The following is a 12,515-nucleotide window of genomic DNA, read 5'->3' as shown; positions in this document are numbered from 1 at the left end:
TATAGTATGAATCTCATACACTCCTCAAGTTATACTCAAAATCTTTGCTGTAATAATTACAACAAAAGAGAGATGTGTATCTTACAAAAATGCACAGTTCTTTACAGTTTATAAATCCAAGAAGGTTTAATCTAGTGTTTGGAAAGATGTGAGGTGGGGAAAGGAAAGAAGATTTTCCTGAAATCTTCAACAATGCTTGAGCTGAGCTTTCCTAAATAAAAAGCAGGTACTGCTATGATGAAAGAAAATGGAGTATATAATCACTGGGAGGGTAATAAGGAAAGGCTGAACTGGCTACACGCATAATTATTTGAGAAAAAGCTGAAGAATTATTAAAAGACATATTACACAGCTCCTTAAGAGTTTCCTTTTCCTCAAGCAAGGCTGGCTTCTTCCTGTCATTCAGATTTCAGTTTCAATGTCCTCTACTCAAGGAAGTCTTTCCTAACCTCCTAAATTAAATTTCAGTCACTGAAGTTAAAGGCACATCTTCTTTGTTAACAAAACCCCAATTTTATTTATCCTTCCTCGAGTAGACAATGCTTGTGGGGAGACAGACACTATTTCTGGGAGATGAATCCTATTGTCTAAGTCCATTATGGTGGTCTCATTACCATTATTAGGATTGGTCTAAGCATGAGCAAGTGACACAACTCTAGACAATAAGAACTCTACCTCTGGAAAAATTTCCCTCACTTATGAGAAAGGAAGATGTGCATACACATCCCTTCTTTTTATCTTTTTATAATGGGACATAGTCATGAATGCATGTGATGCCAGAACAGATGCAGCATTTTGTAAGTATGAGAGTGGAAAGATGGAAAGCACCTGGGTTCTTGATGACGTCTCTGACCACTAAATTAACCAGACAGAACCACCCTACTTCCAGACTTATTATCTAAATTACTCTTAATTAATTGCAGCTGATACATGCAGCTGAAAGCATTCATTTTTAGTCACTATATCACATAATTATAGTTTAATTCTCTGAACAGTATCTAAAATTATTAGATTATCATGTATTTTTCCCCACTAACATGTATGTGTCAAAGAATTTGCAAAGATCTTGTCTCTGTTGTTCACCATTGTGTTCCAAGTGTTTAGAATAGTGCCAAATACATAGTAGATGCTCAGTAAATATCTGTTGAGTGAATAAATGGGAAAACTCTGAAGGATATTAACTGCTGGTATTGTGTAGAAGCAAAAAACCCAAAATGATTCTATTTTTAATGTTTTTAATACTCATTTTACTGCACTATAAATTTTTAAAATTCAAAATAGAAACTCTGAAAAGTGGGTAAAGAAAGACCCAACAACAAGATTTACAGAAGTATCTTTATGGCAGATTTTAAACTTGGCCACAAGTTCTTTAACATTCCTCCCACTGAAAAGTGGAGTCTCCTCCTATCCTTTTATGTAGATTCTGTGACCAGAAGTAACAATGTGTCAGTTTTTAGGATCAGGCCTCTTAGGAAAGTGGCAGCTTCCACTTCCTGTCTCTTAGAATGCTCTCTCTTGGTACCAGCTATCACACCATGAGAAAGAACCTGTGAAAAGATCCATGTGGAGAGAAACCGAGGTCCCTAGCCCCTCAGCTCCAGCAAGAATTGTGCTAGCTCCAACTTACTGGCCATGTGAGTCAGCAATGTTGGAAGTGGATCTGGCAGTCCTCAGGATAAGCTGTCCAGCTGGTTGATACCACATGGGGCACAGATGAGCATTCCCTGCCAAACACTGGACAAATTAAAAACCTAATATAAATAATTATTATTGTAAACCACTAGTTTTGGGAGTGGTCTATTATTAAAAGCAATAGATAACTATAATAGCCTTCAAAAAAAAAAGAAAAAGAAAAGAGAGATGCTTAGAGAAGAGCTGTTTAAATTTAGTTATAAAAGTAAAACAATAAGAGTACAAGGGGTCCTCAGGTTACAACACAGTTCCGTTCCTATGATAGTGACTAACCCAAATTTTGGTGTAAGTCGAAACACACCCTAACCTAAGTCACCTACTTATCCTAAAACAGCTGTAAAATCATAATTTAGAACATAAAAACACAGCTGAGCCACAGAAAAAGGACAAATATACTGCTCTGCACACTGTACTGCATATTCTTCTGCCGTGTGCAATAAAAGTAGTTCACCACATAGTCTGTAAGTACAGCACTAATGGTATAAGCCGAAACACTCACATCTCGATTTTTTTAAGTTTTATGGGAGTGAGTGTCATAAACTCGAAACATCATATGTCGAGACTATCGTAACAGTCCCTGTAGTTATAAGTAATGGTAGTTAAAGGATAGGGAAATGAAAGGTAGAATGAATTATATATTTTATCATGTGGTAAAAATAGTTAAAAGCTGCTTTAAGATTATTGGGCAGTGCTGCCACCAAGGAATCTATCTTCCAACTGTATCACCATGTGATGATTAATTTTATGTGTCAACTTTGCTAGGCCATGGTACCCAGATTTTAGGTTAAACATTATTCTAGATGTTTCTGTGCAAATATTTTTTTAGATAAGATTGACATTTAAATCAGTAGACATTAAGTAAAACTGATTACCCTATATAATGTGGGTGGGCTTCATTCAGTTAGTTGAAGGCCTTAAAAGGTAAAAAGACTAACCTTCCTTGAAGAAAAGGGATTTGCTTTTGAACCAAACTGGAACTCCTCTACAAGTCTTTAGCCTGCTATTCTTCATGGACATGCCAACCTTCATGCCAGTAAGAACCAATTTCTTAAAAATCTCTCTTTCTCTCTCTCATCATACACACACATCTCATTGGTTCTTTTTCTCTGAAGAACCCTAACACACACTGCTTCTTCTTTGCATAAAGCTCTGTTGTTTTCAAAAATATTCATATGTATTTTCTTATTAGATGCCCACAATCTTGAAAGGTAAGACCAGTGAAATTTTCAAGGATGCTGAAGTTTGGAAGGAATAAATTTAGAATAGATCACAAGGCTGCTAAGTAGTAGAGCCTTGGCTAAAAGTCATAATTATCTAATTCTTGGTTCACATTATTGGTGCTTTATCATCCTGCCCTTTTTTTGAAGTTTGACTTATTATCATGAAAAAACTTCATGTACTATTACAACTCAACAACAACAAAACAAACAATACAAGTCAAGAAAGGCCAAAGGATCTGAACAGACATTTCTCCAAAGAGGATATACAAATGACTAATAAGCACATGAAAAGCTGGTCAATATCACTAATCATTAGGGAAAAGCAAATAAAAGCCAAAAGGAAGTATCACCTTCATACCCATTAAATGGCTATTATCAAACAACAACAACAAAATAAACACAGATAAAAGATGGCAAGAATGTGGACCAATTGAATACTCTACACTGCTGGTAGGAATGTAAAATGGTATAGCAATTATGGAAAACAGTAAGCAGGTTCCTTAAAAAATTAAAAATAAGAATTATCATATGAATCAGCACTCTACTTCTGGATATATGCCTAAAGGCATTGAAAGCAAAGACAAATGTTTGTACACATATTTATAGCAGCATTATTCACAATAACCAAAAGGTGAGAGCAACCTAAGTGTCCATAGACAAATCAACGGATAAATAAAAAGTGGTATAAACATACAGAGAAGTATTATTCAGACTTAAAAAAAAAGGAAGGACATTCCAATAAATGTAACATGAGTAAACTTTGAGGACATTTTATTAAAATGAAATAAGCCAGTCACAAAGGGTAAATATTATAATGATTAAAGTCATATAAGGTACTTAGAATAGTCAAATTCATAAAATACAGAAGAATGGTGGTTGTCAGGAGCTAGTATAGTGTTACTGTTCAATGGGAAAAGAGTTTCAGTTTTGTAAGATGAAAACAAGTTCTGTAGATGGATGGTGGTGATGTTGTACAATAAAGTGAATGTACATACTGCAAGTGAATTCTACACTTAAAATGATTAAAAACAGTAAATTTTAGATTATGTTTATCACAACTAAAAATAAATTTTTAAAAAATGAAAACCAGCCCTGGCCGGTGGTTCAGTGGATAGAGCGTTGGTCCAGCATATGGATGGTCCTGGGTTCAATTCCTGATCAGGGCACACAGGAGAAGCAAACATCTGCTTCTTCCTCCTTCTCTCTCCCCCTTCTCTTCCTCTTCCTCTCATGCAGCCAGTGTGGCTCAATTGGTTCAAGTGTGACCCTAGACCAGTGGTTCTCAAAGTGTGCACCAGGGCGCACTGGTGCACCCTAGAAGATTTCCAGGTGCACCTTATGGTATTCCAAAGAAATATGTGTCTGTTGGGGACTAAAATACCAACAGGGTTTTTGGAGTTTAGATTTTTGGGGGACAGAGGTGTGGGGAATTGGCTGTAAGCTGACAGTCTGCCCAACCCCCTACCTCACATGCCTGATTAGGTTGCAAAAGGCTGTTAAGCTGTGGTGCTGGATTGTTTACACTACCCACCATGTTCCCCAGAAAGACTGGAGGCAAGTTTCTTCTGTCCTTGGTTTGGTGTAAAGTTAAAATGGTATGTATGGTGGAGGTATTCTGTGCTCAACAAAATTAAGAGTAAAAAGAGAGGAATTCTTCAATGTATTGATGAGGAAATGAGAGTTTGCCTTTCAAATATATACCCAAACATTGAAGAAATTGCTAGGACATATCAGGCTCATGTTTCTCATAAATACAAGAATGAAAACACTTAACACATTCATGCCGGGACCTGCCGAAATGACTAAATCTTACTAAGAATATATCTATATATATAAAAAGATAACTTTTGGTCATTTTTAAAAAAATCTTTAACCCCTCTTTTTTACGAATTCTAAAAAGCATAACTCAAAAAATGTAACATAAAATGTTTTTTTAATGGCAGAATAAATTTAATTTTGTCATATTTATTTCATTTAATTATCATAAAAGCATGCTTGGACTTTATATATTTTCTCTTTAATATTTGACTTAATTTTTATTACATATTTCTCATAAATTTGTATATAGTACACCTACAATTATTTGTAGGATTTTAAATGCTCCCTGACTTCAAAAAGTTTAGACCCACTGCCCTAGACACTGAGGATAACTCTATCAAGCACAACAGCCTCAAGTGCTAAAAATAGCTTGATATCAAGCATCATGTCCAGATGGGGTTGCCAGGTGGATCCCGGTTGGGGTGTGTATGGCCAGTGGCCATGCCATCACCACAGCCACCTGGCCTGTGCAGGTTCACATTAGACTTGGACAGACAGTAATGAAACAATGGAGCCAAGAACTGGTGGGCCATTAGCTTTAATCCTAGCTTTCACCCGGCGGGCAAGAAATACACACAGTGGGAAAACACTTCCCTTTTCATTCAGGGCTCCCAAAGCTACTGACTTATCCAAGTTTCCTAGAATCAAAGGTTTCTAACTTCACCAGTCTCATTCACCTCTGTTCCCCATCTCCTCTCTGCACAAACTCGGCACAAACTGGCTTCTCCCTCAGCACTCCACTATCTTGGCTGCTTCTTCTGGCCTCCTCCACATGGCCTTTCTCTGCTCTCCTCTCTAATGTTAATCTCAGGAACCAAGAGAGAGCAAGCTCCCGGTCTGCCCCACTTTATAGTGTAGAAATCAAAACCTTTAATCCAATATACAAATAAGAAAGTCTCTGATACAAAGTCACTTATCTGAGGCATAATAAGATTCCTCATGAGAGTGCACCACCCCACATCAAAAAGGGTGGGAAAGGCTTAGTCCTAAAACCAAGCCCCAGGCTACAAGGATCCTGCCTGCTCACAGCCTGCCCCCAACACACATTAATATAATCATGCCCATCCCAAGTAAGAAGGGCAATTAATATTATCACCTGGGCAACGGGCTTCCATGTGGGCAGCGCCGTCTTTAACAAAATGAGCATAATATATTTTATCTGCCCAACAGGGTGCATGTGGGAGTCTGCCTCACTATCTCCCCTACTCTCACATAAAATAAAATAAAATAAAATAAAATAAAATAAAAATAAAATAAAAAAATAAAATAAATTAATGAAATGAAATAAGGTAAGATAAGATAAGATAAGATAGTAAAAATCTACCAAACAAAACAAAACAACCCCCCACCAAAAAAAAAAAATCTCATCTAGCCTTTAATATAAGCTGTGGTTCTCAAACTTTTTGAGGTGGGGGGTTGGGCAGACAGTCAGCTTACAGCCAATTCCCCACACCTCTGACTCCAAAAAATCTAAACTCCAAAAACTCTGTTGGTGTTTTTGTCCCCAACAGACACATATTTCTCTGGAATAACATAGGGTGCACCTAGAAATCTTCTAGGGTGCACCAGTGCACCTGGGCGCACACTTTGAGAACCACTGAAAAGGGCTTGGATTGCATTTTCAAAATGATTTTCAACACCATTTTGAATTGTGAAATTTTTACCACTCGCTATTTTCCAATATCACTGGGAATTTTAAATTACTTGCTTCTGGATGTTCTCATTTATTTATTTATTTATTTAATTAGACAGTCTTTCAAATAGTCAATAAATACTGTCTCCTATATGTCAGGTAAAGAGGAAACTGCAGTGAATGAGGCAGATGCAATTCGTGTCCTAATAGAGACTACATTCTTATGGGGAAGACAGAAAACAATAATAATAAGTGTAATGGAAAAGGGGAGGAGGAGAGGGAGGGGAATTCAAAGGCCAAGGGGAAGATGAAGAAAAAAAAATCAGGGTAAGGAATAGGACTTAATAAAGAGACTATTTTTACTTCTCACTATTTTCAGGATCATGCCTTTCTCTACTTAATGGGCAAATGGGTAAAAGACACCTTTGATTCAGAAACAAAAGACTTCAGTCTGAAAACAGTAAGTTCATTGACAACCCTGAACCTCAGAGGTTAAACCCTACTAGGAGAAGAAAGAAGAATTTATAAAAAGTTATTCTTGACAATTTTACTAAAGTAAAAGTGCTCATGTAGACACAAGTAAGGCTTATTAACAAAACTTCTGACATTATGAGAATCTTTTTTACTTTAAGCAAGACATTTAAAAAATAATCAGCCATCTTGTGTTTGGAAAAAAGATTTGTTGGTCTAAAATATTCTTTAATTTAACATCCCTTGGTTAAAAGCAAACACACATTTCAGCCCTAGAGAGCATGATTCTCCCTCTCCTAAGAATTGATGGGAAAAGCAGGACCATACATTTTCAATAGCGAACATAAAATTCAATTTGATTCACAATAGTCCATGCAGATTTTTTCCCAAGTTATTTTTATATTAAGGAATGCTTGAAAATTTTCAACACAGATTTAGGTTTAAGTTTCCCAGACTTAGTAAGTAATTGCTGCAGTAATGAATTCTTATGTCTTAATTTGGTCTGCTCCAGATGTTAACATCTAAATTGTTTATTTTCATTCTCCACCCCTCTGCATTTTCTTATAAAACAGTACATTTTCAAATGTTCTGATTTTTATATGGGAAGTGGGGGGAAGGGTACAAGAAAGCAGGAAGAAATAGGGTGAGCAAGAAGTTTAGAGTCTCACCTGTTATGCCACTTTGACCAACCTGTAGAGAAACTGGAGAAGCTGGGGAGGAACAGTTTTTACCTTCACAGAAGCTATATTGGCCTTTCTGTATTTGTAGGGTGGTGTGGTGCTAAGGAACATACATTCAGGGCTGATGGTATGCTTCCCCCAAGGCAAGTAACTATATTGGTGGTCCTCTTAGAGTGAGAAATAAAATCCCTGTGGCAGAGTTGGCTGTGCTATACCACAACTCAACTTACTCCCCTCCTCCCATATTTACTGAATCAGGGAATGAGTCCCATCCTATAAACCAGCACAACTGAATAACAGTTAAGAAAAACTTGGCTTATACATCCAAGCTAATAAAGTAATGTACTGATAGAATATGTTAATAAGAACCTGCATTTTAGACCCAGCTGGTGAGCAGCTGGATGGCAGCTGGGAGATCTGGGATTGTTCTCCAACAGATAAGGGGAGACCTTGCTCAAGGGCAGTAGTTCTCACATTTTAGTGTGCATGGGAGTCAGCTAGAGTGCTTTATAAAAATGCATATTCCATGGTTGCAGGCATAAGAATTCTGAACCCGAAGAACTTGGATAGAGCCCAGATGTATGCTTCTCAATAAGCAGCCTCAGGTGATTCTGATGCAGGTTGTGGGAAAACAGATTTTGAGAAGTACTGCTCCTCAGTATTACTAATATTATCATTCAAGATCTTTTATAACTAAGAAAGATAAATATAGCTCTCAACCAATCTTTCCACTTGGTTTCTGACAGCTGAGTCCAATCCACAGCTGGTAAAGAGCTGGTTATTATTGAATAATAACCATAGATAGGTTTGATCCCTTAGGATAGAATGCTTAAAATAGTTTAGGGACCTCTGTTTCTCTCCCATCAATAAGGAGGCTGGAAGGCAACCACAGACGGGGCTCAAAATCCAGCTGGCACAAAACTTGGAAGGCAATCCTCAATGAGGTCTGGGTTCAATATCTAATTACTAAAGAGCTTGGCTATCCGCCTTGTGGTGTGCAGTCAATTTTCAATTGATATAATGCTTTGATAACATATGAACAGCATGGGTTAACTCCAGAAACTGTAAAAACTTAGATAAAAGTCCTAAGACCTAAAGTTTGGTACCCAAATGGCATGGAACATGGACAATATTTGGGAATGAATTTATCCTCAAATAGTAAGAGTTTTGGATGTCAGGAATGAGGTCTGCGTTCAATCTCTTGTCATTAAAAAGCTTGGAAGACCAGCTTGGAGTCTGGTTTCAATCGTCAGATGGTAAAGAGTTCAAATGACAACAATGGTTTCTAGGTTCAAGTGAAAGCTGACAAACAGCTTGAAATAAACTGCAGGATCTGGGTTCAATCTCAAAATGTTAAGGGTTTAGATAATTGTCATGAGGAATGAGTTCAGTTTGGAGGATTCTAAAAGTCTAGGTGAGGTAGCTGGGAATCTGCACCAGATGATTAGAGACAACTTGTGGTCATGATCCATGTGGGAAAAGATTTAAATAGTGGCTACTCTTTTCAGATTATGAGAAGAGAGGGTGCCCAGATACCATTGATCTAGGGCTTCATAGTTAGCTAATGTAAAAAGAAGCATGAATTCCAGCCATGAGGTAAGAAAATGTATATACAAGTACTAGATCATGGACTAATTTTGCAAGAAATATTATGGGACTTCTCTATACCCATAACTATGGAGATGCAGGCACCAGGCCTGGGAATGTGATTCCTGAAATAATGGAGCTCTTTTGCCAGGACTTTTGCTGACAGAATGACTGTTTAATACAGCTAAGAGAGCAGATGTCTGAAAAGCAGTGAAATCTATGATGTGTGTTCCTAAGTGAGATGACAGCTGGCACCATTGCATAAAATCTTGTTCCTACTTTTACAGTTTCACTAATACTCTTCTTTCTGATTATTTTGACTTATCAACAAACAGCACTTTCTGGAACCTTTTAAAAGCATACTCAAATAGTCAAGAGGCAGACAGCTCTCCAACATCTAACACTCCATGAGGCTCTTAGAGAAATAAAAATGGAACCAGATCCCTTAGAGAAGAAGTAAAAATCAAGCCATGACTACCAACTAGTGTTCTTCATGGAGATATTTATTTTTTGACCTGACAATTCAAGGTGAATTTTAAAAGATGGCTTCATTAGAAACCTGGTTTAGAGCATGGATATATCTGCCAAATCTTTCTCTGCTTCTTGAATCTGAGCATGTTCTGAAGAATACCTTTTAAAGAATAACCATGCTTCAGACTTCTGGAACATATTATGCATTTGTTTTAAGACATTGTTATTGAAAAATATTGTTATTAATAGGTAACATTTATTGAGCATTTATTATATGTCAGGTACTATATGAAATATTTTATATGTACTAACTTATTTAATCCTTAACATAACCCTATAAAGGAGGTCTTGTTATTATCCTCATTTTATAGATAAGGGAAGTGAGACCCAGATGTTAAGTAAGTTACCTAAGGTTACAGAGGCACTACTGTGCTCATCATACCACTTTTTCCTAGGCACAAAGGAAGACTACATTTCCCAGCATTCCTTGCAATTAAGTTGTAATCAAGTGATTAAAAACAGTCAATGGGGAATGTAGGTAGAAGTGACAGCACTTTGGGGCCTAAACTTTTAAAGTGACTGATAAAATCCTCAGATTTTTTTATAACCTTGCCAACAGTAAACTTAGAGACCAGTGCTTCAGATACTGTAACAAAATGAACAAGGGCTGCTTAACATGCCTCAATCAATAAACCTTCAGTGTATTAAAGAACTTCAATAAAACTAAGATGTTACTGATTATATTATCCAATGTTATATATATATATATATATATATATATATATTTATGTTTCACGAAGGAAAAAAGTTGTCAAATAAACGATAACACCCAATGAACTGTAAGACACACTTGTATTTCAGAAATTTTGATTGTGAAAAAATGACAGTGTTAGATTCTTCATGATCAGGACTAAGGAGGTAATTTCAAGAGGTTCCAACTAGTTAAGATGGAGCAATATAAACTTCAAAAATAATAATTACAATTGTTTGGAAGGCATAACATATATTTATGTCATTAATCCAGAGTGGTATTTTAAAAACCAACTGGTCACCTTTGAAAGATAATAGATAATTTAATTATCTTGAAAAGTGGTAAATAAGGGAAAAGAATCACATAACCTACCTTTTCTGTATTAACTGTATCACTGAGTAACCAGTAGATGTGGGAAGCAGATTTTTATAAAAGTACTCCAACTAATAAATTAAAAATAAAAGATAGAATATGACCATTTTTGCAACCTCCAATGACTTAATACATTTGAGAACTAAGCAACAATAGCTGCTTCATTATAAGAAAAGAGAGGCATCCAGACATCATGTCCCTCTTGATGAAAAAGACTCAAAACCATTTTTAGATCTGCCCAGATATTCTTACAGTGTAGTATAAAGACCCTTGAACTCCTTTTAAGGATCTGTGAGTTCCTTATATTTCCAACTACAAATGTGTGCAAGGCTAGGTTTTCTGCATACACTTCAAATGAAACAACATAATGCAATAGACTGAATTCTCAAAAGCAGATATGATAATCTAGGTGTCTTCTATTAAGCTTGACAATAAAGGGATTTGCAAAAAATGTAAAACAATGTAATTCTTCTTGGTAGGCATTTTTTCATTATGTAAAATATTTATGATTTAAAATGTTATTTATGTTAACAGGTAAGGGGTTTATTAATGATACTTTAATTATTACTCAAATATTTTCAAATTTTTCAGTTTTAATTTTTAATATGAAAAATACAGTGTGTCCGTAAAGTCATGGTGCATTTTTGACCGGTCACAGGAAAGCAACAAAAGATGATAGAAATGTGAAATCTGAACCACATAAAAGGAAAACATTCCCAGTTTCATACCTATTCAGTACAGTTCAATGTGGGCTCATGCACAGATTTTTTAGGGCTCCTTAGGTAGCTATCCCGTATAGCCTCTACAGACTCATCACTGACTGATGGCCTACCAGAGTGGGGTTTCTCCACCAAACTGCCGGTTTCCTTCAACTGCTAATCCCACTGAGTAATGTTATTCCCATGTGGTGGTGCTTCGTTATAAACACGCCATATTCATGCTGCACTTTGGTCACGGATTCGAATTTAGCGAGCCACAGAACACACTGAACTTTCCTCTGTGCCGTCCACATGTCGACTGGCATGGCCGTGGGCTGCTCCACTGTATACACGGTGTTACGTCATCATCTGCGCATGCGCACATGTTGCCACATCATCCTACAGAAACTGGGAGGGTTTTCCTTTGATTTGGTGCAGATTTCACATTTCTATCGTCTTTCGTTGCTTTCCTGTGACCCGTCAAAAGTGCACCATGACTTTACGGACACACTGTATTTATAAACATGACTCAAACAAAAGCCTTTGGAGGGGGACTTCAAAAATTTTAAGAAATTAAGAAATTCTAAAATTAACATGTTTGAGAACTGTTGGTCTTGCCAAAGAGATGGAACCTAAGTCTGATCAAACTTTTGGATGCAGCTGTCAGTTTTCAGGAACTACAGAGGACAGAGGAACATGTTGAACTCCAAACATAGGTATATTTATCAGCAAAACTCACATTGTGGAAAGCCCTACAGGTCAAATACCCTGGATTCTTCCACAAACTGTAAAGAACAGAAAAGAATGAAGGAAGACCTTAATAAGAAAGACTTTGGAAACATGATTTTTTTTAATGGGCAAGACTAAATTATAGTGTTTAGGGATACATACTTGAGTGATAAAAGTATACAGAAATACAAGAAATTGATTGTTATAGTGGTTACTTTGGAGAGAGCAATGGAGTTGATTGGAGTGGGGCACACTGAAGGGATTCAGGGTAGCTTAAAAAGTTTTAATTCTTGACTTCAGTGGTGGTTATAAAGGATTTTGCCTTATGAAAATTCATCAAACACTAAAGGTTCATTGTAGAATAAGATATGGCAAGTTTCTATGCCACTCGAT

At 36.5% G+C, this 12,515-nt stretch overlaps 1 protein-coding gene across 2 annotated transcripts in view; it reads right to left on the bottom strand.

Moving 5' to 3' along the window:
• The window catches only part of HPSE2 (heparanase 2 (inactive)), a 773,696-nt gene that overhangs the window by 323,619 nt on the left and 437,562 nt on the right, over positions 1 to 12,515 (bottom strand). The gene's annotated exons all lie outside the window — the stretch shown is intronic.

This window comes from Saccopteryx leptura, chromosome 13 (genome assembly GCF_036850995.1).
Source record: "Saccopteryx leptura isolate mSacLep1 chromosome 13, mSacLep1_pri_phased_curated, whole genome shotgun sequence".
Lineage (NCBI taxonomy): Eukaryota > Metazoa > Chordata > Mammalia > Chiroptera > Emballonuridae > Saccopteryx > Saccopteryx leptura.
This window is presented reverse-complemented; position numbering and strand designations above follow the sequence as displayed.